Raw genomic sequence first — 26,934 nt, forward strand, 5'->3', positions numbered from 1 at the left:
TGAAAGTGTTGTGTAGTGTAGTAATGTAGTTTTGAAGACAGAGAATGGCCAATGTTATTATGCTGATATTATTTTGCATCATCTTACTCTTTTATTTTTCACATTAGTGAGTTTGTCTATTGCAAGACTCTCCCAAAATAGTTGCAGGCAAGAATGCCTCTGTGCCCTTCTGTAGTTCTGCCATTGTTTCTGTAAAGGTCATTGCATTAAGCAGAAGCTGCAGTGATCTTTATGAAGGCAAGAGAACCTGCCTAAAAATGATAAAAGAGCAGCCACACACAGAGCCTTTGGTAACTGTCATCCAGCGAATGAGTTTCTTGACCTCTTGGGATTACATCAGTATATTTTTGCCTCGGAGCGAGGCTTGGTTTAAACCATAAACTAGTTTTATCAGTGTAGGTACTCCAAATACAGAAAAATTCAGAGAGGGACACATCCCAGTCAAAGGAGGGCTACTGAAAAACTTAGTAGTGATACACTTCTCTACCAGGGACAAATATGTCTGTTCTACTCAGCTGCTGCCAAGGCTGTGGAGATTGTGCTTGTATTCCCTGAACATAGTGCAAGACTAAAACCGTAGGGACCCCTACCACTTCTTCATAGTGCTCTCTATGTAGACCAGGAGTCTTCAATTTCTGGTCTGCCCTGTGAAACTGATGTGTCACCTAGGACCCTGACCCATAGCTTCAGGCTATTTGGGCTCTGCCAACCTCTGGCATAGCTTGATGCTTCCATACTTAAGGATCTGGGAGCACTGAGGCCACTTGAAGACCTCTGGGAGCCCACCCACTGATTAGGGCACATCTCTAGAGGCTGAAACATTTACAGGCAACTATTTGGGGATCAATTGAATGATATTACAGTATCACAGTATAACTAAGGTTGGAAGAGACCTCGAGGATCATCGAGTCCAACCTATCAACACAGACCCCATGACTAGACCATGGCTCCAAGTGCCACGTCCAATCTCCCCTTGAACGCCTCCAGGGACGGTGACTCCACCACCTCCCTGGGCAGCACATCCCAATGATGAATGACTCGCTCGGTGAAGAACTTTCTCCTCACCTCGAGTCTAAACCTCCCCTGGCACAGCTTGAGACTGTGTCCCCTTGTTCTGGTGCTGGTTCCCTGGGAGAAGAGAGCAACCTCTTCCTGGCTACAACCACCTTCAGGTAGTTGTAGAGGGCAATGAGGTCACCCCGAGTCTCCTCTTCTCCAGGCTAAACAATCCCAGCTCCCTCAGCCTCTCCTCACAGGGCTGTGCTCAAGGCCTCTCCCCAGCCTTGTTGCCCTTCTCTGGACACGTTCAAGTGTTTCGATGTCCTTCTTAAACTGAGGGGCCCAGAACTGGACACAGGACTCAAGGTGCGGCCTAACCAATGCAGAGTACAGGGGCACAATGACTTCCCTGCTCCTGCTGGCCACACTATTCCTAATGCAGGCCAGGATGCCATTGGCCTTCTTGGCCACCTGGGCACACTGCTGGCTCATATTCAGGCGGCTGTCGATCAGTACCCCCAGGTCCCTCTCTGTTTGGGAGCTCTCCAGCCACTCTGACCCCAGCCTGTAGCTCTGCATGGGATTGCTGTGCCCAAAGTGCAGCACTCAGCACTTGGACTTGTTGAACGACATCCCATTGGACTCTGCCCATCTGTCCAGTCGGTCGAGGTCCCTCTGCAGGGTCCCTTTCATTTTTATTTTTTTTAAAGGAAATTCTGCCCTGCTTAAGGGACAGCCAGTCAGATGTCAGTCAGTCAGTTGTAGGAGCTTGAGCTGTCCCATGCTGGAGACATACTAGAGCTCAGATATGTCTGGAGCTTGTTTGCTTTCCAGACATCCCACATCAACCAGGTATTAAAGGGCATGAAGATGGATACAAGTCTCCTGAATTCTGTCTTGTCTGCTGCATGTCCTGACATTTAGACTTTTGTTTACTGTTTGGTCACCTTGTGTTCATATCTTCTCTAAAAAGAAGAGATGACTGCATCTCTATTCCAGCTGGAAGGGATACCAAATTTGGAAATCTTTTCCCAAAGAGAACACTAATAATGTTAGAATTCTGGAATTCCAGGCTATTGTTTACCACCTCAGAGGAGTAACAACTTCCGTGCCTCAGTTTACCTCCAGTACAGATCACCTGCCTGCTAGTGGGAGTCTGAAGGCATACTTCAAATGGTACAGAGTAGAGCTGCTACACAACCACGGGCTGGGAGCTTTGTCACCTTCAGAGAAGTGCCTGCAAGTAGTAGATGCTCCCGAGGATCTGGATTTGAACTTGGGATGCAACAAGAACTGCCACTGATCATTTGCCTTTAAGAGGCAAAAATGCTCTTGAGCTTCTACTGACCTTCCCAACCTCCAAGTTAGGAACAGCTGATTCCAATATAACTAGAAAGATTTCTCCACTTCCAGGATGTGATACTTCATGTAAGGATCTGTGAAGTAAAATACCAGAGAAACCTACAGAAGTGTAGAATTGGCCAGAAAGTGTAATTAAAACAGCTTGGCAGAAAAATAGTTCAATGCAACACTTTTTTGTGAAGTTGCACATTTCAGCAAATACTCCTCTGGGAGACTGAATAAAAGGAAAACTAGTTTTGAATAAGTTAATTTCAGAATGTTGACAGTTTGCTTAGCACAGGATCATTTTATTTGACTGTTGTTGTTTCCTAAACCTTAACTAACTTGAGAGCATTTAATGATTTAGAATTATCTTTATTTTCCTTTTTGCACCCAATAGTGATTTATTTACATTTTTACTACTCTCTGTTCAAGATCTGTAAAAAATCTTTAAAGGCATAGCCTAAAACTACCACATACGGCCATGTGCCATAACCTAAGAGCTGTGTTTAATCCTAATATAGTGAATTGAGGTTGCTGCTTTGTAATGGTTGAAAAATGTTATCTTCTTTCTAGATCACAGTGTCTTCTGTTTGCATCATAGTGAAAACACTACGGAAAATAGACAGCACTTTGGTCTAGAAAAAGCACTTGTTCCAACAAGTAAGAAACTTCTTACAGATCTTTAAATTGTAGGAGTATCTGTGCTTCTTCAGGAAACTTTTCCTGACTCCCTTTAGAATTATAGTGTAAAACAAATGCAGTGTTTTTCTAGCACAGTATAATGCCTACAAGACAAAGGTTAAGAAGAAGTTGACACCAGTATGAAGGCAGCATTTGCAGCTCATCTCACCATTCTGCAGGAGGCAGAAAGCTGGAAGATGAAAGGCCTCTCTCTTTCCCCAACCAGATGCATGTCCCCAAAGCCCAGGTGTCATCTGCCTGCTACTGAGAGAGACAGCTGTGCTGTGCAGCTGACTCAGACTGTGCTGCCCAGCTTTCCTTAGCTTGTAGCAGGGTTGTGGAGGGCTGGGCGTAGTTTCCAGTTATGGTTGAGCATGACCTGGCCAGCTACTGTGTTGGGTAAAAGGTCTTCTAAGGCTGCTGCAGAGTGCAGCACACTGAGTTGCTTGCCTCATGCTATTGGACCATGAACACAGGCTGCTGCAGTGTGGGAAAAGAGAGCAACAGGGCTGAACAGGGTAGGGAGGAGAAAGGGACAATGAGCTTCTGAACTGCCCCAAAGTGGGGTAAGAGGCAAACATTACTGAAGGAGAAAGTCATTCTTGAAGCATCAGCTAGCTGAAAGGCAAATCAAGACACTTGCATGATTCTGGGGAAAATATTAGTATTGCTAAATAGAAACTTAGCTTCAAAGAGGTTTGTGGCTTCTGACAATGCTGGCTATCAGTGAATGATTAGGGCATCTTGTGTGGAGCTGAACATGAGACCCAACTAAGCAGAAGAATCACAGAAAGAGCTGACAAAGAAGACATACAAGATTAAAAGTAAACACTGCTTTTCTTTCTGAGCAGTTTGTGCCAGCTGCTGGGAGTGGCTCCTTACCCCTGCTGGAAAATATTTCAGTACTTTCTCAACTGCTTCATTTTCTTCCAGCAGGTTAGATCACTTGAGGGCATATATTTGTCTGGGTTTATGATTGTGAAATGCATTTCCTAGTGACTAGACACTAGAAGTATCAAGATCACATATGGTAACCAAGGAAGGGAGATGGCAAGGTTTACAGGCATATCTTTCACCTGCAGAACTACCTCATGCAGGTCAGTGTAGAATGATGGCAATAATGGCCAAGTCTGTGGAGAAGCTAGTACCTTTGCTGACACACATCTGTGGCTCCATGAACGATTTCAGCCTCAGCAACCACCAACCAACTATCACCGCCCTCTTCACCATTTCACAAGACATCTTCTCTTTTGCTCAGACCAAGTGCTTTTTGCAGAATTGTGTGTGCTATTTGTAGGCAAAAGACTTCTACAGTTTATTCTATTTATAAACAACACAGTTAATGTCATCTCGAAAACAGAGAAAAGCAATTCAGACAGTAGCAGGTGTGACACTAATCTATTATATTTAGCAACTTCATTCTCTTCCAAGGTGCTGTTTGTGAGCTGCTATGGTTGCACACAACTAATCACTTCATTTGCTACTGGCTGGTGTGGTTGTCTATTCCCTGTTTAATTTCGAAGACTTGTTACTAGTTGCTTGTGACTTTCTTCAGGCAGCTTAACCCAGTTTATCCAAAAGCCCATAGTCTTAACTGCATTTAGCTGGGGTTTATATTGTTCCACCTCCATTTCCTGCACAGCTCTGCGTGCTTCTTGAAGGCAAAAGATCTGTGCAGTTCTGTCTATTTATTGATCACAAGATCCACACTGCCTGGGAGCAGGAGGAAAAACAGCACAGTTAGTGGCAGGTGGAACACTTCTGTCCAATTACAGGTGAAATGTCTTTGTCACTAGTCCAGTTATAGCCATCACATCTCTCTTTCTCTTAAGAGCGTTCTGGACCTGACCTTCCTCAGGGAGCATCCAAGCTGCTTACTGAACAAGACCGTCAAAACTGCATCCAGCATTGTGTGTTTCTCTGAGCAACCTGCTGGTAAATACTGTTGGGTTTTTTTTTCCCTATGTTAAACAACTGTCTCCTATATGTATGAAATTCTGAGCTGCAGGTTCATGACTAGAACTGACTGAGAGAAAGAACAAGTGGTTATTTCAGCAAACTAATCTCTTTCAGATGTTCCTTTCTGAGCAAGGCACTGTACACTTGGTTATTTCTGTTTTGTCATAGACCAGGAACTTACTATAAACCCCTTGTCCCAAAGCTAATCTATACATAACTCCATATACATAAATAGTACATGGAAAATGTATATATTTATTGGAACAATTATGTCTTAGAGATACCTGAAATGTGATACAGTATTGGTAGGCATTAGATGGTACTGGTGAAGCTCACAGTTATGGAGTACTCACAGTTGAGAATTAAACATTTTTTTCTGTATTTTCCACTTTGTGCTTGCATCCTAAAAACAGAGAATAAAACTTTTCTCTTCTAATAGAAATATTCCTTTCTAAACTACAATGTGACATGATGACGCTTCAGACTTGATCTTTGTCAGAAAGATACTGAGAGAACAGTTAAGACAACAGCAAGGAGAGATTGTGTTAAAAGCATCTAACTTCTTTCTGATAAGAAACAAGGAGAGGAGCTCCTGCCAGCTTGTCACTACAAGAAACAAACCCTATGATCTTAAACAGTTTTCAACATCTGGACTTTGGCTGTGGCTGACAGAGAAGCAAATCTGGGTTTTATCATCCTCACGCAGGCTGCTGTAACATCACTGTGGCTAACCTCGAACTGTGTCAAGGACAGGACCTGCCAGTAACCTCAGGACAGAGAAACATGACAGAGCAACAGGATGCTATAAATAGGAAGAAGGAGAACACATTAGCTGAAGAAAGCTTTTAGAAGAAAACTAGCTCTTTTTCATTTTGTGCTGTCTTTGCATGTTCAGAAAGTCTGTTTCTCAGCAGTGCTGTGTCCAAACGAGGAAGGTTTACATTTCTCCCCCATGCTGTTTCCAGGAAGAGACCCATAGGCATTTTCTGGCCTACGTCTACATCAAAATTATTGACGTGTCCTCTCGGAGTATAGAAGCCTGTTCCCCTTTTACAGATGGTGAAATGGAAGTGCAATAAGTTGTAAGCTGAAATTTTCAAGACTTCACTTGAGCTGAGGGACAAATACTCACTCACTAAACATCAGTGATGAATATTTGCAGCTTATTGACTCACTTTGTAGTTGTGTCTGTTCTACGCTTTTGCTGCTATGGCCCAAAGTGAACTTCATTTCAGAAGAGTCAAGTCATGGCTGACAGATTTTTTGCCTATTATCAAATCAGTGATGTGTGGGGGAGGATGGTGCACAAATCAACAGATATGTTCTACTCAGACTGGGAAAGACACCACTTTCTGATGTTTCCTGAAAACGAATGTCTGTTGAAAATGTCTGCAAATACCAACACATGGGATCCCTGAAATGAAGTATGATCCCTGGCAGCTGCTGCCTGAGATTGTGACAGTGCTCACCATGCTCTGTGCTGCCCACCTCCTGACCAGCAGCTGTGACTTTCATGATTGTGTTGATTCTGCTCAGTGTCAGCTCCCTTCCCAGGTCTGGATGGCTGGGATGAATCTACCCTCTGGGTTGCACTGTGATTTCAGACTTTCAAGGCCCCTGAGCCAGCTGGCTCCCTTGCCTACAGGGTCTGGATGCCTGGCAGTCCTCTGGAATCCTGCCCTACGATTCATCAAAGTTGTTGATCCTAGTGCTGGTACCAGATGAAGCCATGTCTTGTTGGAGAGTTCACAACCAGCTCTGACTGGTGCAATGATTAATCAATACTCCCAGAGACACTGATGCACAGACACATCATTATCTTTGGTTCCCTTGCTATATAATTATCAGACATAATTCAATATTTCTCTCATGAATGGAGCACTTCCCAGTTATGCTCCACCTGCCCCTTTGGCAGCATCCACAACACAGAATAGCTAAGCAGGCTGCTAGCCCCTTCCAGCCTTCCTCTTCAAGCCTTGGCACACAGTTGCAAGGCAGAAGCGATCTAATGCCCATTACTCAATTTTCTTCATACAGCTCATCCTTCTGTCAGCTTATCCTTTCCCCATATCTCGATCTCTGTCCTTGGCCACCTGTGCCAGCTGCCTTCTGTCCCTTCAGTCAGATGGTGCTGCTGTATTTCCCACTGCTGCATATGCTCACCCTTCTTCCCCTCTTGTTATCTCCTCCTTCAGTTTACCAAGCTCTCTCCTGCCTTCAAACCTCTGTCTGTCATTGATAGTGCCTGTCATTGAGGAGCCACAGCTTCCTCTTCCCCTTCCTTCTTCAGAACCTGCCAGCCACAGCCTTTTCACATGCCATTCCTTCCTCCCTTGCCTCTCAACAAATCACTTTCTTCTGCCTTCTTCCCAGTTCTCCTTCTATTAAATGTGGTCTCAATATATCTTACCTCCACTTTCACCATGTGTCCTGAAGCCATGACAAAGTCAGCTTACTCTCTGTCTTGCCTCATTCATCTCCTTTCCACTCAACCACTGCTCTTCTTCCTCCAGGATTCGTTCCACTCAATTTGTCCTGTTTTTTAAGGTGTATTTGCTTCAGCTATGTGTATATTTATGTGAGCATCTAAATCTAATGACCCATTTTTGAACCCATTGGTAAGCTGAAACCTCAGCGATAACAAAGTGAAGGTCTTCAAAGTACCAACTTCCTGCAGTTTTCTGGAAGACTGATGACTGGGTGAAGAAGAAAGATCTGCATTTGCCTTTTCTGCTGGAAAGGCTGCATCATGTGCTGGCTCCAGTGAATACACAGTTATTAATAATTAGTAAGGAAAAACTTTGGTTGGAGTTCACATTTTGTTGGACAACAGAAAATTAAATCACAAGACACAAATTTGGAGAAAACTGACATAAGGAATCCTGTTGCTTACAGAGCTGCTCAGTTTTCACTCTTTCACACTGCTCAGTGTTTCACTGTTTAACTTTGAGGTCTGTCTTTCTTTTTTATTTCAAATTTACTTTTATCTTGGTTGACTTCCTTAATCAAAATGTCTCACACAGATTTTGAGTTACTCAGGTTTCTGGTTTGACCTCCATTTGTGAACCCATTATTTCTGCATCTTGACTTCATCTTCTTCAAGGTATCACTCTCTGTCAGAAATACCAGCAATGAATTAAAGTCAGCTCTTCAGAAGTGAGATCCTAAATCACAGACTTACAGAGAAAATTTCTTACAACCCTAAATAAAAATACAGCTGATGCAAGAAATCAAGGCTAGAAATCTTTCATAATTGAGCGACAGATAAGGACAGGCAGTAGAGAACAGAAGTGCTCTCTAGCGAGCCCGATGATGAGGGATGCTCCTCATTTTCAGTCTGGGGGCATACAGAGCCATCTCTCCAGCAGAGTTTTCAATCACTCTATTTCATAAATCATAGAGACCACACACAACTGCCTGCATAGGAGTGATCCTGTCCTAAGTGAGAATTCGATTTTGCCCTGAACAGACTCTGCAGAAAATTTTGTTGATGATTTTGAGCCTGTGAAGTATCACAGTTCTAGCACTGCAGAACAGCCAGCTTCTCTTCCCAAAGAGCTCCTGAGGGACAGCAGGTGCAGCTCCCAGCCTCAGATCTACACCACGCAGCAAGAAATCAAGCAAACAGGAGTAGGGGACTTGCAGCTGATTTGTGCACAACCAGATCAGACCATGACTCTTACACTACCATGAGATAAATGGGCATGTCATATGTGACAGGCACTAACCTCAGCTCTGACCAACATGTGGAGAGTTGTGAAACACCAGTTTCATTACCTGGATTTGAGATTTAGGCCATGCCTAGGCTGGGACAAGAAAGCTTCTAGAAAGTGTTATTTAATATATGTGTCAAGACTTGCCATGCAGATAGCAGTTCATGCTTTAAATTCATAATACTGGCTGCCTTGTTGTGTACTCTTCATGTTATGGCCATCAGACTACAGTGTTTTTGTCAAATACTTGTTTGCTGCTAAGTCACAATCTGCTGGTACTGCATTGTTTGTAGGGAGGTGTGAAATGATCAGTCTAGAGACTACAGACAAGTAGTTTAAAAGTGCCTATGTCAGATACAAGAAACATTAACTATGGGAGACATGCAGGAGAAAGAGAAAGCAACTGTGAGTATGTTTAAACATAGTTTTAAACAAACAAAAAGTCTTAACCTGTTTTGTCACTGAGGATCTTCCAAATAGGAACATTTTACATGACATCCACCTGACATTGTAGACAGCCTGAACTGGCTACTGGGGGAAAACTGTAAATTGCTTCATATCACCTCAAGAGCACTGATTTTATACCTCAGTTATCACAATGTTCATTCTTCTCTCCAGACTGTTGTAGTGCAAACACTTTAGAAGCAAGCATGCCCTATTACCTTAAATTCTTAGGTCTCCCCAAAACTTTCCTTACCACTGGATTATATGCCAAGCCTTCAGTTGTCTGTTTGCTGTTTACAAACTGCTGGCATTTCTCTTTGAATATGCTGGATTTTATTCAGTAAAGTTCTCAAGGAAACCAAGTGAAATGTGACCACTTGGGTGGAATATTTTTCCCCAGATCTCTAGTAGCAGAAAATAAAAGCAGTGTAAAACTCTGCTGTTATCTCATTAAAATCTGTTTCTGCTTTCAGCTTATAACCTCACTAAATTAGCATTAGAAGAACAGACCTTTCTGTTAAATTCATTGCAGAGTTGTGCCAGCAGGACTACTTGCATTTTAGTGGTCCCTCATTGCCTGTTTGCACAAAATTATAGCAAAATCTTGAACAGTAAATTAAAATGGAACACAACCTCTTTATAGCAAACTTGGAGCAGCTGAAAGTTTAAGCTGCTACAGAACTCTATCTTGTTATTGCATAAAGGCTGCTTTCTAGATTTAAAATTCAGATTGTTTGATTAATTAAAAACACTTGTAGCAATTACTTTGCACGCTGGAGGAAGCTAGAAATTATTTATCCAAGGTTGCTTATGGTTTATTTTAGTGTAGATACAAGAAAACTTGATAAACTGACGTTCCTCCAGGACTTCTGACTCCACAAACTAGCACTGCCTGGGTGCCTGGCTTTGAATTATTCCCTGTGGTAGGTTTTTCTCTTAGAGGCAGCTCTGTCTCCTCACGTCGAGTTCTGCCTTCTGTGTATTTCATCTCTCCTCTTTGTGACCCAGCAGTTTATTCTCGTGCTTATTACCTTTGCCTTCTTTTGGCAATGAGCCCTTCTTTGTCTCCTTCAAACATATGAATGTATTCATAGAACATCATACAGTAAGTCACTGTAAGAAAGGTAATCTGTCTAGCAACTGTTGTTGTGAACTGGACCGTAAGCCAGCGGTGTTGCCCAGTGTGGTGAATTTAATGGCACTCAACAGCATTTGTAGCACAGTGTTTTGCCCTCATCTCTTTGTGTGCCACCTGCTTCCTTTGCAACAAAGGTTCTCTGGGCAGTAGCCCTACAGAGGGCTATAATAAGGTGAAACATCTATAGGGAATTGAGGACTACAAATTGCTAAAAGGCTGTATAAGAAAATCAGCTTGATAGCAATGCATCCCTGTCAGCTCCTGTTTCACCAGGCACTCCAAGCAAGAGCCAGGGTTACCCAAGCCCATTTAAATAGTAAAGATAGAGTGCTGGGTTGCACAGAGTCTGTTAACAGAATCTGTTCTCTAATGCTGGTTTTATTTGACGGCTCACCTGAAAATGGACACTGGCTTGAAGGTAAAATGACTGAAATGGCTTCAATTTTTTGGTATCATTATGAAGAAGGTTATGGTCCCTATCGCCTTGTACCAGAAGCAGGGCAAATATCTTAATTCACTGTTTTGTTCTTGCTTGTGTCAGAATACAGAACACAGAATTAACCAGGTTGGAAAAGACCTTCAAGATCATCAAGTCCAACCTATCATCCAACACCATCTAATCAATTAAACCATGGCACTAAATACCTCATCCAGTCTTATTTTAAACACTCCCAGTGATGGTGACTCCACCACCTCCTCGGGCAGCCCATTCCAATGGCCAGTCTCTTTCTGTGAAGAATTTCCTCCTAACATCCAGCCTAAACATCCCCTGGCACAGCTTGAGACTGTGTCCTCTTGTTCTGGTGCTGGTTGCTTGGGAGAAGAGGCCATCATCCGCCTGTCTACAACCTCCCTTCAGGTAGTTGTAGAGAGTAATAAGGTCACCCCTGAGTCTCCTCTTCTCCAGGCTGAGCAACCCCAGCTCCCTCAGTCTTTCCTCACAGGGCTGTGTTCCAAACTCCTCCCCAGCTTTGTTGCCCTTCTCTGGACACATTTGAGCAACTCAATGTCTTTCTTGAACTGAGGGGCCCAGAATTGGACACAGCACTCGAGGTGTGGCCTAACCAGTGCTGAGTACAGGGCACAATGACTTCTCTGCTCCTGCTGGCCACACTGTTCCTGATGCAGGCCAGGATCTGATTGGCTTTGTGGGCTGCAAGTGCACACTGAGAGCTCCTGTTGAGCTTCTCATCCACCAGCACCCCCAAGTCTCTCTCCTCAGGGCTGCTTTCCAGCCAGCCACTGCCCAGCCTGGATTTGTGCCTGGGGTTGCCTCGACCCAGATGCAGGACCCTGCACTTGCTCTTGTTGACCCTCCTGAGGTTGGCTTGTGCCTACCTCTCCAGCCTGTCAAGGTCCCTCTGGATGGCCTCCCTTCCCTCCAGCTGTCTGCTGCACCACACAGCTTGGTGTCATCAGCAAACCTGCTGAGGGTGCACTCAATGCCACTGTCCATGGCACCCACAAAGATGTTGAACAAGCCTGGCCCCAGGACTGATCCCTGAGGGACTCTGCTTGTCCCTGGCCTCCACTGGGACATGGAGCCATTGACAGCCACTCTCTGGGTGCAGCCGTCAAGCCAGTTCCTTATCCATCTGGTGGTCACCCATCAAACCCATGTGTCACCAGCCTGGAGCCCAGGATGTGGTGCGGGACAGTGTCGAAGGCTTTGCTCAGGTCCAGGCAAACGACATCAGTTGCTCTCCCCTCAGCTATTAATGTTGTCACCTGCTCATAGAAGGCCACCAGGTTGGTCAGGCAGGATTTGCTCTTGGTGAAGCCATGCTGACTGTTCCAAATCACCTCTTCACTATTCTTCTGGGCCAGTAGTGCCTCCAGGAGGATCTGCTCCATGATCTTTCTGGGCACAGAGGTGAGACTGACTGGCCTGTAGTTCCCTGGTTCCTCTTTCTTACCCTTTTTGAAGATGGGGGCAATGTTTCCCCTTTTCCAGTCTGTGGGGACTGCCCCAGACTGCCATGACTTTTGGAATATAATAGAGAGGGGTTTAGCAACCTCATCTGGTCCCCCTGCAGAGCCCTCCTACCCTCTAACAGGTCAAATCCTGGCCGTAGCTTGGTGTCATCTACAAATTTACTGATATGGACTCAATGCCCTCCTCCAGATCATCAGTAAAGATATTGAACAGGATGAGGCCCAGCACTGATCCCTGGGGCACACCACTAGTGTCTGGCTGCCAGCTGGCTGTGGCACCATTCACCACCACTCTCTGGGCTCAGCCCTCCAGCCAGTTCCTAACCCAGCTCAGAGTGCTGCTGTCCAAGCCAGGGGCTGACAGCTTGGCCAGGAGTTTGCTGTGGGAGACGATGTCAAAGGCCTTGCTGAAGTCCAGGCCTCCACAGCCTGCCCCACATCCACCAGGCAGTCACCTGATCATAGAAGTAGATCGGGTTGGTCAGGCAGGACCTGCCCTTCCTAAATCCCTGCTGGCTGGGCCTGATCCCTTTTCCATTTTGCAAGTGCTGTGTGATTGCACTCAGGATGACCTGTTCCATAGTCTTGCCTGGCACTGAGGTCAGGCTGACAGGCCTGGAATTCCCTGGCTAGACTGTTGAGGAACATATGATCACATGGGGACCAGGCCAACTGCTGAACCTGCTTCAGTATCATCACAACATCTTTGTCTAATCTCCATTTTAAGCTGATAGCTGATTTTGATGATACCTTCAAGAGACACTGTAGGGTCTGTGGGACATCTGCTTATTCAGAGTGTATGTGGAAATTGTCCATCTATAAAACTGGCAGAAGGCAGATCCTGAATCTGCAGCTCACCTGAAAACTCACCCACAGTTGCAGAGGCAATGGATTTTGTGCTTCTGGACATTCTACCTATTCCTAGTGATGTCCATTTGATGTGGTGCTGTTGCTGGACGTTCTTGTCCCAGATTACTAACCAAGGAACCACTCTGTTTGTGTATGGTTATGTTATTTTTGGAAGAATGATTAATGAAAGACAAGCTTGATGACTTCTGAATGACTTGTGCATTCTTTCAGTTAAACTTAGCACAGCCCCCTGAACTTTACAATTAGTAGTTCCCTATGTATTTCAAAGAAAAATGCTGCTTCTTTATATGTGGAATTTCCTTTTAAAGTTACCTCTGCCCAGTGCCTCATACAGGCAACTACAATCTTTTCTGTCTGTGAAGATGCAAAGACTTTGTGGTGACAAGGTGGTTTTCAGGCAACAGAGATAAGGTCTTAAGTAGCTGGAGAGATCCTGATGTTTTTCACAGTGTCTGTCATTTACTTATAACTTTGGAGAAGTCTAAGTTGTCAGGTATAAGATACTGAGATATTATTTTTTCCTGCATGTGGAAATGGACCATGATAGTTATTGCAAGCTGGCCAGCACACTCTGAATTGATCTCCTTCTTTATTGTGCACTGATCACCCCTTGAGGACAAGCCCATTAATCTCCTTGAGTGAGTTTATGGCTTCCCTAGGACACACTGCAGCGGAACTCGTGGTGATAGAGTCACCTCACTTTACGAGTGAAGCTATGTGAAAAATCAGTCCCAGTGCATTTAAAAAAACTCCAAACCAGCCAAAACTTTCCTAGAATAAGTATTTATCCCTCCTCAGTCTTGTCTCCTGGCAGCCTATGAAGATGGTTTTATACCACACTACCATGTAAGGTTTTGTTGGTATTTGTTTAATTGCATAACTCAGTCATGCATAATGTAACCATGACAAACTCAAGGTTATGACACCTTTTAATACTGAGGTAATTTATGAAGTGTGATTAACTCTTTGAGTTTGCAAAGAAATCTGTTAGCCAGACTAAAGTTGTGAGACTCTTAGACTAGGTATTTGCTGGTGTTTCAAATTGGCAGCTGAAGGTAATTTATTTGACTAAAAAATGAGCATTGCCAAGTTTTGCTATGCTGTGATTGTGAGGGCTGATTTAGCAACAAATTTAGAAGCAGGTTTATTTGGTGGCCTGCTGCTCTAGAACAGGCAGGGAGAGATGGCTAAGCTTGACATTACAGGGATGGGAAGAGGTGAAGCTCCCCGTGCTCCGAAATGCGCTGCTGGTGCTTTTCTTTCACCTCAGAGCCTGTATGGGGTGTGCTGGGTTAGACAAAAGACCCAGTTAGCCCTGTGCTCCATGGCCAGTGCTGTCCATACCGATGCCTAGGGGAGAATAAAGAGAAGACAAACATGAGTGATACTTCTTTGTGTTACATTCATTCCTGCACTCCAGCTGCTCTCAGCTCCAGCACTTCTTGGGCTGGATGTAATTTTGAAGTGCTCAGTAACCTTTAGAAGACCCCTCCTTGATATCATAGTATCAGTCAGGATTGGAAGGGACCACAATGATCATCTAGTTCCAACGCCCCTGCCATGGGCAGGGACACCCTACACTAGATCAGCCTGGCCAGAGCCTCATCCAGCCTGGGCTTAAACACCTCCAGGGATGGGGCCTCAACCACCTCCCTGGACAACCCATTCCAGGGCTTCACCACTCTCATGGTGAAGAACCTCCTCCTCACATCCACCCTGAATCTCCCCACCTCCAGCTTCATTCCATTCCCCCTAGTCCTGTCACTACCTGAGATCCTGAGAAGTCCCTCTCCAGCCTTCCTGTAGGCCCCCTTCAGATACTGGAAGGCCACAATTAGGTCACTTTGGAACCTTCTTTTCTCCAGACTGAGGTGAGACTGCCTGGCCTGTAGTTCCCTGGTTCCTCCTTCTTACCCTTTTTGAAAATGGGGGCAATGTTTCCCCTTTTCCAGTCTGTGGGGACTGCCCCAGACTGCCATGACATCATGACATATCGAGTGAACTTTATTATCTACAATCTCATTGTGGTGAGAAGCTGCCCAGCTCCACCACCTGTCACATTAAGAACTACCTTTCTTGTTTACTTTGAACCTGGCTGCTGCCACACCTAAGAGTCCTAACTAGTTTAAGTCATTCTCTGAATAGAAATCTTCCCTTTGGCCTTTGAATACTGCTGCTAAATTAGACTTTTTGCCTTTGATAAAAGAAATCAGTAGTTTTTTAAACTGCCCCATCTTTAACTACAGTGTATTCCTGTGTGATTCTGCATACCTGTCTGTCAGATCCAGTGCAGCTGCAAATCCCCAAGTTTGCTGATTTAAAGAAACTCTATCTGTTTGGACCAAATGAAGCTGTGACCCAGAGTTCCTCTTTCTGTTTACTGCCCATGATGTACATTTAATAGGGTTTTGAGGATTTTTACAGCCTTTGTAGCCTGCCTTAAAAATAATCAATGATTTAAATGTTCAAAATTCTCTCCTGACAGAATTTAGAGAAATTTGTAAGGCAATGTAGTGATGTGCCTTTTTTCTCTTTGAATTTAGGCCTGCTTCCTGATTAGATCTGTTCCACTCTTACTGCTTTGGTGAGTATTTGGATTGGGAAAACAGTCTATGCATTAGAAGTGCCTTATGCTTATTCCATGGATAGTGTAAGAACACAAGAATGTTTTAATAGTGGATACCTCTGTGTGAGTATGACAGCAATGGCTGGGGAGGACAAGTAACCTCTATGAGTGAAAAGTCCTCTGAATTGTGCACACTTTGGACAAACATTCAGTAGCATTCAAAATAACCATGAACTTCTGTGAACCACAACAAGGATTTTAACTGAGCAAAGTGAAGCCAACTAAATGCTTTTACACAAGGAGTCTGTGAGAAGAAACAGGAAAAGGTGTAGGCATAGCCTGCCTTTAAACTACCATGTTAAAAATCAACATGCAAATTGTTTATGCAGAACTCAAACCCAAACCAAGCAAACTACCTCAGAGCTGGGCAGCCTTCCACCCACGCAAGGCTTGTTACTTCAGGCCTTGGAACTGCCAGACGGAGCTTCGGGGAATATTTGTGCTGCAGTGTCGCAGTAATCCAGGCACCAGCTAACAAACCAACCCATGGAGCAAACAGCTGGGCTCACTGTGCTTTGTGGAGCTGGTCACACTCTTACTGCAGGCATTCTTTACATAAACATTGACTCTGATCTACATGTGTGCAGTTTTTCAGTACTTTGAGTCATCCAAGGCAATCAGGCAGTAATGGAGTTTGGTCACAAATTCTGATCAAGATAGCTTGAATAAGAAGCAAGCCGCACAGGTAATTGTACAGACCTGCCATATGATAAACTGTATTTACATTAAACAAGTCTGTCGTCCCTGGTTGCCTCATGAATCAGATTTTGTGTCTTTATGAGAGTGGATTTTAGCTTCTTTTTTTTTTGCCTAGTAAACTTGGGGCAGAAGGTGGCAGTCTGAAGAATTAGCTAACACGCTGGAGTTTCCTTTCTTCCACAGATCCAGAGGTCCAGTTCAGTCAGCTGGTTTTGTTAAAGGAATGAACATAAAGGTTGAGCAGGGGTATAGTCTCTTGTACTTCACTAATTAAATGCCTTTAATGACTGAAAATTGGCTGAAGATGCTTGCTGTGGGAGGCAGGTCGTTTGGTAGCTGCCAGTTGCAGAACTTTGTTATGCTTTCCTATAAAATATCTGGTGTACAGTTGCTGTGCTCTATAGGCATATGAAATGTATTTCTGTGTTGCAGAAGTGGAACAAGTGTGTTTCTTTACAATACCTTTGTGAGTCTCAGCTTACAGGGAACTGCAAAGCCTTCAGCGCTGTTGTCAGTGGACACAGGGAATGCTGCAGCAAGCCACAGCACAGGCATGGGGTGCTGGGTTACAGGCTTCCAAACCAGTCACATCACTGCTGGGCTATGTCGCAGTGCCAGCTTTGGACATTGGTGCCTATGCTGCTGCCCACTGGTTACTTTAACCACCAGCTGTTTTATCAAATCATCTTTTTCTGCCAGTTTCCATCAACTCTGTGTGGGCACAGGACACAAAAGTTTCAAAACAATTTGTCACTCACCCCTCAGCATGGATTCCAGGTCATGGCTTCCTTTTGATGTCAAGGAATAGGATAAGTTCTTTACAAAACACTGCCAAGAGCACACCATTAGCTGGAAGCAAGCTGGGTGGCCGCCTGCAGTGAGCTGCCTTCTGCGCTACCTGATCTTTTAACTTGTGAGCCCTAGTATTAACTCATGCATGGTGTGCCAGCTGGAAACAGCTGCATGGAGCTCAGTGCCATTCATACTGAACACTGGGATTATAGTTATGTTCTTCCATGCCCACATTTCTGCCATTTTCCTTAAGAAAGTTGGTAGCCAGAAAGTTTTCCCTTGGTGCATGCACAGCAGCATTTTGGGAAATGTAGCCTTGTATTCTCTTCCAACTTCTAGCTCAAGTCGGTAGTGTCTGAGGTCTGTTACGCAATGCCATCTGTGTAACAGCAAATATGTTCACCCTGCAGGATCCCAGAGTGGTTTCCAAAATAATATACAAGTGTCATTTACTGAGCACTGTATGAGGCTTATTAAATAAGTAACATCTGAATCTTGCAGCTGAGTAAATATTCCACCCATTCAATAAAACCTGCAGTCACAGCCTGCACAGGGTGGGTCTCAGTAAAAGCTGAAAAGACTTGGCATTACTAGAGAATATAAAATCTATTGAGATGAGAGTTGAACCAGTGGGTCTGTTAACAGCCAGAAAGAGCCCCCAGGAGTAGGGTGTGTGATGAAATCCTATGATAAAAAAGCAGCTCACCTGCATTCACTGAAGGTTTGAACTTTAAACCAAAATCTTCAATGCAATGAAACTCTCCCAAGGTGCCAGTAAAAGGACGTGTTTCTCATGCCAACAGAGAAACAGAACTTTGCAATAACTTCTGACAAAAATCCAGTGTCCATTGTTATGGAAAGAGAAACTACGGTGTCAGTGCTGCCCCCTGAGAGCCACCTTCTATCTAATGATCTGGGAGCTCTGGGCAAATGTTGGCTGGCTGCCCTGGTGATAGCTGTAATCTCACCATTCTGCAGGTGAGAGCAGGAGAGGTAACGACAGACAGACTAATAGAGTGATCAAAGTTCACACAACAAATCGACAGCAGAGCTGATAGAAGAAACATCTTTGCAGTTCATCTGCTGTAGGTGTGTTCATCTACATTTGTAAGGTATATCTTAACACCAAGTTCATCCTGCCAGGTTAATACATACCAAGTGTTCCTTGCTGAAAGACTGGTTTCATGATCATCCCACAAAACTAGCAAAAGCCAATTCACATGTATAGCTTTCAGCCACTTCACATAGTTTTTGTTCTTGTAGGAAGAAGACTGTGACACTTAGAGTGACAAAACAGTGTGAAGGTTTCCTGCACTAGCCACCAATAATAATTCTGGCAATAGAAGCTATTTGGTTCATATCCAAGGACATTTTGAAGCATCTAAAACTATTACAGTAGAGATTTAAAATGTTCTTTTACATGTGCATGTTTGGATCAAGGATATCTAGAAAGAGGTTTGTTTGTGACCACAGCCCTACCGTTTAAAGAGGTGAAATGGCCAAAACTTTATGTACATTTTTATGGTTGTATTGCTGGTGAGAGAGTGAGGTATGGCTGGCTGCCATGCAGCACTCAGAGGAAGTTGTTGGCAAATGAGACACAACCTGCATCATTTGTTTAGGTGGGAACAGAAGCTGCTTTGCTCTTCCTGAACCTGCAGTATGTGTGAGTCCAGTGGGCACGTGCATCTCTTTCCTAGAGGTGCTGTTGGTCACCTTCTAAGGCTCTGCCTTTAGAAAATACTCCTTAGTTGCTTCTGCCTTCAGATCTTTTTCTGGCTTTGACTGATTGCCAGTATGTAGAAATACAGGTAGATGTACTTCATAACAAGACAAATGTTTTTGAATTCCCCGATTGCATTATTTTCTCTGTGGAAAGCTTTGCGCTACACAAGTGTGAAAGAAAAAGTAGGAAAATAAAGTTGATAATAATTTTTATAGGTTCAAATCCATTCTGTATAGTGACTAACCTTTATGGAGTGGCTGGAGAGGGACCCTGGAATGATGAACACCTGCTATATAAACCCTGTTGCTCAGATATCTGTGTTGCCATGAACATGCTCTTGACTTCTTAGTGATTAAGCTGTGTCTGCATAGGTCTTTCATCGACAGTTCCCTCTCACGGCATTCCTGTTTCTGTTGCTGCATAGGAACTTGGCTGTAGGATCAACAGGAAATAGTAACATCAAAGGGAAATAACAATTTGTTTTAAAATATGCTTGTGAAAGATTATGCAAACTTCTCATTCTCAATGTCTCCGGTGACAGAGGAGCTAAGCTGTCTTCAGCCCTTCCCTGGAGGCAGCTCTGAGGGTTCAAACAAATTGGCCTCATTGGAACATGATATGAATACACACCATGCAGACTGGGTAAGGTTGTCCTGCTTCTCTAACCAGAGCAGAGGGTAGTGGAGAATATGTTACCACCTCTTTGGTTACCTAGCAGAGGTCAATTCAGTTAGGTGGGATTGGTAATAAATTCTGGTTTACCTTTACTAATGTAAGCATAGACAGATTGTATATGTGTTTCTAGTCCAGTTTACCAACCTCCTGTGTGGTACGTGGGACAGACGTGCAGAAAGAGAGGCCCATCCATGTTGAGTCCTTGTGTTACAGGAATCCTCACTTAGATACTGCATGCATCTGGGCATAGCTCTCAAACAATTAAAGCTCTGCTCCCTAGATTCTCTGTGCAAATGAAAATGCTGCTCTGCCATTTTAGATTAGATGAATTTTAATCTCGCATCAGCTGCACATCCAAATTCTACCTCAGAACTGAAAGAAGCTTGCATGCAGGAGGTAGTTTGTTATTAGTGCAAATAAAACACTCCTACATTAGTCAAACACACATTTGCTACAAAGCAAAAGTGGGTCTGATAGCCTCCTTTTGACAATGGCCCGGCCAGTACCTGCTTTTGGTAGTAACAAAGCCCTAAACTGGGCAGTGCTCTGCAGCTTTTCCTGTTGCTAAAGGTACTGCAGTGAGTCAGCTTCATCTGGTATAAGAGGCAGAAAAGAAAGCAGTCTTAAATGATGGGTAAACAAGTCATCTAAGAACTACCAGACTTTTTAAGGCCAGTAACAGTACACTACCGATGTCAAAAAGAAATCTCTGTGATTGTCAAAGATGCTGTGAAGTCATTACTTGAACATTAATTCAGGACAGGTGAAAGACTGGTGGGGAAACTCAGTTTCAATCCTTTGTATTACACAATTTAACACTTTGCAAAATTACTGAATGAAGTCTGAATAATTTCGCTTCTCTAGCTGTACTGAATCTTATTTTCTTCTTTAAGGTTAGAAGTAATTGATCACCAAAAGAATCCAAAGAAAATGAAGAAGTGAGATAGCCAGTTCCTGGTAACAGTGCTGTGATCAGTGCTGTGTCCCTGAGCATTACTGAGCCTGAGCTTTCTCCCCACAGTTTCCTGGTTACAGTGGGACACAAAAGGAACTGCCACCCAGTTGGAATGCTGGAGGTTAGGAGGAAAACCTTGAACAACCTTGGTGTTTGGCAGAGAACCAACCCAGATGGGCACACCAGGGTATGGTGCTTAAGAAAGCCCTCCAGCCGTAACAACCCTAACAGACCTTTGTGCTCACCAAAAAGCCTGGTATGCTCTGAACCAGCTGGAGTTTTTTCCAGGGACAAAGGAGTTTAGTAAGTAAGGAAGAATGCCCTAAGTACATCTGTCACTGTAGCAAGACCCATTCCCAGAGCTGCAAGTAGATATTGCACCCCAGCTGTAGGAGAAGGGCTTGTTGTAGCTGGGGCTGGTGGAGGTGAAGGCTGTATTTCTACTCTGGTAGATAGTTTATGACTGCAGGGAGGTTATTTTATGAGATACAAAGTCATGCTTTATGCTTGTTTGTTAGCCACAGTCTTCACTTTATGCTGATGCTGCTGGAAACAGGAATGAAATTCAAATGAAGGCCCTGCATGGAACTTTCAACTTTCCAGGTGGGATGCAGTGTCTGGTTTATCTGGCACTTGCTAGGAGGTAGATCCTTTTTCTTAATGTACTTGCTAATGGAGGGAGAAACTGGTCATTCAAGTTACATGTGGGACGTGTGATTCGAGAATGGTCTGATAAGTAAATGGGACTGATAAATTGCTTTTGCTTGCTTATGAGCTGTTTTTCCATTTATGTCAAGTGCTGGTAGATGAAGTAACATTGAAATGCCCTTGGGACATTTAAGAACTGTTTCAATTGCAGCTACTCTTTCAATAATAAATTCACAGAAATTAGTATAAAGCAAAATAAAATAATGAAGTGTAATTTAGTAAAATATGCTGGTGTTGTCTGGTTTTGGTTTACAGCAGTATATATGTCCAGAACTCTGTAGACCTTCATGTGACATGGTAGGATGGTGCTCCAGACCGTCTTTCTCTGGTAGATCTTTTATTAGCTGATCATCCTTTGAGAGCATGTGCATAAACTATTGGCGAAGGCGGTGCTGAGAAAGAGGACAGCTGGGGTCAGTATTTGATGAGGAGATAGTATTTTCACTATAAGCCACAGATAAAGTGTTCCACAGTTCTATTTCAGGCTGTAAACCAGACCAGACTGTTCTCAAGTGTAAGTTTACCTTCACAGGAAATCCATTGTTCAGAAAGCTAAGGGAGTCACCACACCCTGTGTGCACACAGATGGGGCTCTAGATAAGTTCTTGTTCTCCAAGGGATATGAACACCTCAAAATTATCTGCTAATGCTGTTGTTAGAATGCCAAGATTGAAAATCCTACAAGAAGTGATAACTTTATTTACGTGGGTTTATTGGGGTAGGGAACTTGATCTGAGTGAAGAACCAAATTAGCAAGTAGTAATCACAGTGCCCAGTCCAATGAAAAGATAAATAATCACTCTGGAATAAGTTACTGGGAGTTAGGAAGAATCCAAAATCCCAGGGTCAAGGAAGAGTGACCTAGTGTACCAAAAATACCATCAGTCTGGTAGCTTTGTTTATTTGCCTGTGGGCATATACAACCCAAAACCTACTCTGAAGAAACAGTATTGCAGTCAAGCATTCAATAATAATCACTACTTTCCCCTTTGCTCTTGCGGTAGAAACAGGAGCTGAGTAAGGCTAGGGAATTTTCCTGGAAAAATGTGTTGATGCTGAACAAGCACATCTCCTCCAGAGGGAAATCGTGTCCGGAGGAGACAGTTCATACAGCTTTAATGCACTGTGCAAGCAATGCAGACACTAAAACTGTTCACTGTCATGCATCCAGTTAGTATAAAGTCAGTCTGAGCGAGGATACCTTGAAATATTGTGGCAATTAACATCTTGGTGATACCACATCAGCATATTTAGATATTTGTAATTGCCCCTCGGCGCTAGGAATGCTGCCTCTCCTGGTCTTTTACAGTGCAAAAATGATGAGTTGTCTGGCTGCAAGGATGTGTTAGCTTTTCCGGGAGTAAGATGCATGGAGCTGATCTGCAACACCGGGGGGAAGACTTTCTTCTTTTAGTCTCCCTAGACACGTAGAGCAGGAATGGAGTTTCAGATTATATTCTACTGAAACAGTAGATCACAGATGCAATACCTTTAGCATATTTGGGAAATTTGTTTGGAAAACATAAGTGCAAAACTCATTTTGTTTATACAATGGTTCTGAGAGTGTGAAAAATCTGATTCTGAAAGCTATGTAGTCCCCTGGCTCCTTATACCAATAGCCTAGGTAAATACGAGTGGATTTATAGAGGACCGTGAAAGGCACATCCTTATCATCAGTATAATCCTGACAGACTAGAAACTCTTACTCCAAAACTTAGAGTGCTTGAAAGAAAAAGGACAGAGCTTTGAAACTGGTCCAGCTGGATGACAGTCGATGAGATCAAGTGTTCCTGCTATGAGCAACTGAAATGGGATCCTACAGTGGGAAGTGCAGTTTGTAATGCAAGTTGCATGGCTGGATTTTAATCTGGAAGCAGCTTTTTCTGTGCATAATTTTAGATGAGCCAAACCACTCTTTTTGGATAATTGGTATTTTGCTTACTCCTTGCAGAGACAAATTATTGTGTTTACATAACTGTACTGTTTGCAACTCGGTTTTAAACAACAGACAGGAGGAGATCTTTTTGTCCTTGCCTTTACCGTACTGTCTTTCCAGTACTGTGAACACATCATCTCTGTTCTGCTGAGACCACAGACCGCTGCTACGATAGTGAAGCTGTTCCTGCTTCAGTCACCCAGAAGAGACACCACTGTGCAGTACTATTTGCCACATAACCACAGGCATCTCTGATGTTTATTGAACATCCACAATGTGATTTGTGATTACATGACCTGCTCAACTTATGTTAATAGTGTTTGCACTTCACTCCTTTTGACCTTTCAATCTCTGCTTGCTATAACACCAGCATGTGGACAACAACAAAACGGAATGCCACACCAAGCCTTGCCAGAATGCAGACTGAAGCCCTGTAAAAGGGGAAGTGTCCAGAAAGACTAAGTTTACACTGATTTATATAAACATTTCACTGAAATGCTTTGGATACAGAGAAACAGTCCTTGTGCAATATTTGTTGTGGTTTCACCTGCTTTAAGATGGAAAGTGTTTTGATAAATGGGACAGAAAAGTGTTGAGTCGCTTTGCAGCTGTCAGTACTGCTTCTGTATGTTATGCTGAAGCACTATCTTAAATCTTCTAACAATCTTCTAACAGCAGTAGCTCTCAGTAATTCTTTTTTTTTCCCCCTTTTTCTGCAGAGGAGGAGCCATTACCTTGTTTTGCACTTGTACCTGACAGTATTTCCTGGAGATTGAAAAATGTGGGCTTTGGTGATACTCTTTAATAGACACAGTGTAAGTTTAGTTAAAATGCTTTTAAAAGTTTCTTCTAACATCAGAACTTGTGGGGTTTTATGTTCCTCCCCCCCCAAATTATGTGAAGCTTTGTTTTGCCTCAAACTGAGGCTTAAGATCAGACTTCAAAACAGTGGAGAAAGCAGGAAAAAAATCTGAGGGCTAGAAAAGAAATGTTCAATGGACCCTTTAAAACACCCCTTAGAATTAAAGAACTTTGGGTTTATATTAAATGACTGATAATATTAGCATTTTTTAAAGTTATATTTAACACTGGCAGTTTCTATAATCTCCCTGCTATTGTGGGGTTTTTTTCTGTTAACCCCAGTGACAAGTTTTCTTTAATTCTTCTGTTCCAGTTGCATTCCTGCAGATAGCAGCAGACAGCTTTCTTGACTGGTGCAGTGTCTGGGTACTCACAACAAACTGACTTCTAAATGGAGGATAAATTAACTGTTTTAGATGTTGATATTCCTTCCCTGCTCATCCTCCTCCCCAGTACATACAGTCTTTATTTAAGAGAGAAAAAAGCATAACATCTTCCCACTCTAGTTTCATTTGTTCACATGCAATTTCTACATTTATTTCATAAATACACTGGATTTGGAGCTCTTTTTATCCATGCCCTATTCCTACTTCCTATCAGAAAATAAAGCTTGGATAAATTGTGCTGGAAATGGTATTCTTTGTAGGGGGTACAGAAGAAAATGCCGGTAGCCCTCTCCTGGTGCTTATTTTAGAGATGCTTGAGTCGTCCTGGTTTGTAGTGGTCTGCAATAGATAATGCACAATAGTTGGCATGAAGCTATTGCTGGACATGGAGGAACTTCTAGGCCCCTCACTTTAGGAAGGATGTTGACTTGCTGGAACGAGTCCAGAGAAGAGCAACGAAGTTGGTGAGGGGTTTGGAACACAAGCCCTATGAGGAGAGGCTGAGGGAGCTGGGGTTGCTCAGCCTGGAGAAGAGGAGACTCAGGGGTGACCTTATTGCTCTCTACAACTACCTGAAGGGAGGTTGTAGACGGGCGGATGATGGTCTCTTCTCCCAGACAGCCAGTACCAGAACAAGAGGACACAGTCTCAGGCTGTGCCAGGGGAGGTTCAGGTTGGATGTTAGAAAGAAGTTCTATACAGAAAGAGTGATTGCCCATTGGAATAGGCTGCCCAAGGAGGTGGTGGAGTCGCCGTCATTGGAGGTGTTCAGGAGGAGACTTGATGGGGTGCTTGGTGCCATGGGTTAACTGTTTGGGTGGGTTGGATTGGTTGATGGGTTGGACACGATGATCTTGAAGGTCTCTTCCAACCTGGTTTGGTTTATTCTATTCTAAACTCAGGTGAGTGTGTGGCTTAACTCTGGTGTCACTGTAGAAAACTGCAATAAATAAATAGCGCTCAGCAAACCCAGGATAGCTGAAAATGGAAACTACTGCGTAACAAAAATCCCCACACCAATTCCAGAAATATTTTAAAAAACATTTTCTGACTCTGGCGATTCTTCCCTTCAAGCTTGCTTCTACTACTGTGATAGTTAAGAATTGAATTTGCTTCGAAGGTTTTGATGCCATTGTTCAACTCAAAGAGAGTAAGAAGTCTGGTGTTTTCGCAATGCCATTAAGATTGCTTATGGCACTGGAGCTGGTGGAGAACAGGAGACAGCTAACATTGCATAGAGAATGGAAAAAGGTTCACAGAAGCAAGAGTTTCCTGTGATGGTTAAACATGGACTCCAGCATATGCTTATGTATGTGGGGGACAAAGGTAAAATTACCTTTACATTTCAGCTCATGCGTTGCTACTCAGAGTAACTTCTGAGAAAGGTGGCAGGATGTCATCACTGTAAAACTAGAGTTGTCCTGCTGAGATTCCATCTTCTAGGTAAAAGTGCTTCTTGCCAAATGGAAGCAATTACCTGACTTCAGTAGACTGTGAGTGAAAAGTGATTTGTTAGGGTTGTGAGATGAAGCACTAGACAATGTGCACCGGACAGCTAGCGTGAAAAGCTTTCACCTTGCAACTGCATAAATATATAACATAATTTGTTTCTTATTCATAGATGTGTCCTGACATTCCACTGTAATTCGCCTTCTCTACTGTAAATTTCCTTTCTGGATGATTTAGGAGCATCTACAAAGAAAGGCTCTGACGTTGCTGTGTTGGAGTCACAAGTGAGGTTCTTTGCTTAATAATGAGCTTTTTGTGGTGAAAAAAGAAAATTAGCTATTGGCCTTTTAGTTCAGTTTGGAAAATGTACTTTTAAATGTATGTACCTGCTGCATTTAACATTTGTAAAAAGTCAGTACGCTGTAGCAGCACTTCCTTCACTAGCTTTTCATCACTCACTAGTTGTTTTGTTTTCCTTCTCCCACTATGTCATGGGCTAGCACTGCTCAGGTCACCAAGTCCTCAATATAAAAATGAGGCTGATAGTAGGAGCTGCTACAGCTTGGTTAGTACTAGAGCACAAATGGAGTTACTCATGACTGTACAAGTTATGTGCAGATGGATCACATCTCACTCACCAGGACCTCAGTGGATACTAGCACTGCATTGTTTTCTTTAAGGCATTATGCCTCTAGCACAGACTGTCAGGGACCTGAAAGCAGACTGTAGTAGTATCCTCACTGCATGAAGGACTCACATGAGATGCATTTAATTTCATGCCATAGTAACTACAACTAAAAGCACCATGAGCATATTAATGACCCATTTATTTTAGCCCTGATTTTTGTCCAGCTTGTGGATACTGAGTCTCAGAACTGTTCTACACTTCATCCCCCAGACACTGCTGCAGCAGGCAACTGACATGGGAAGTCAGAAAATGAAGAGACACTTCATAGACCTTGTAAACACATCTGTGAATGTTTACTAGTTCGGGGTGGGGGTGGGGGTGAAGGCTTGTGGAACAAGCTGGAGAAGACC

The 26,934-nt window shown here is 43.4% G+C and overlaps 2 long non-coding RNA genes across 2 annotated transcripts in view; both read left to right on the forward strand.

The window, feature by feature from the left end:
- The window catches only part of LOC137452722 (uncharacterized), a 30,858-nt gene extending 12,644 nt beyond the window's left edge, over window positions 1–18,214 (forward strand). Inside the window, exons 2-4 of the long non-coding RNA XR_010990159.1 lie at window positions 4,857–4,959; window positions 15,627–15,667; window positions 18,179–18,214. This is a non-coding gene — a long non-coding RNA (uncharacterized lncRNA). The remainder of the gene's footprint in view (window positions 1–4,856; window positions 4,960–15,626; window positions 15,668–18,178) is intronic.
- Window positions 18,215–19,227: 1,013 nt separating this feature from the next.
- Window positions 19,228–24,691, forward strand: LOC137452721 (uncharacterized). Its single transcript, XR_010990158.1, has 5 exons — window positions 19,228–19,568; window positions 20,495–20,677; window positions 21,075–21,159; window positions 23,920–24,015; window positions 24,375–24,691. It is a non-coding gene; the product is annotated as an uncharacterized lncRNA (long non-coding RNA).
- Window positions 24,692–26,934: the final 2,243 nt, after the last annotated feature.

Source organism: Melanerpes formicivorus, unplaced genomic scaffold (genome assembly GCF_026170545.1).
Source record: "Melanerpes formicivorus ecotype bairdi unplaced genomic scaffold, bMelFor1.0.p_v2 SCAF_58, whole genome shotgun sequence".
Classification (NCBI taxonomy): Eukaryota; Metazoa; Chordata; class Aves; order Piciformes; family Picidae; genus Melanerpes; species Melanerpes formicivorus.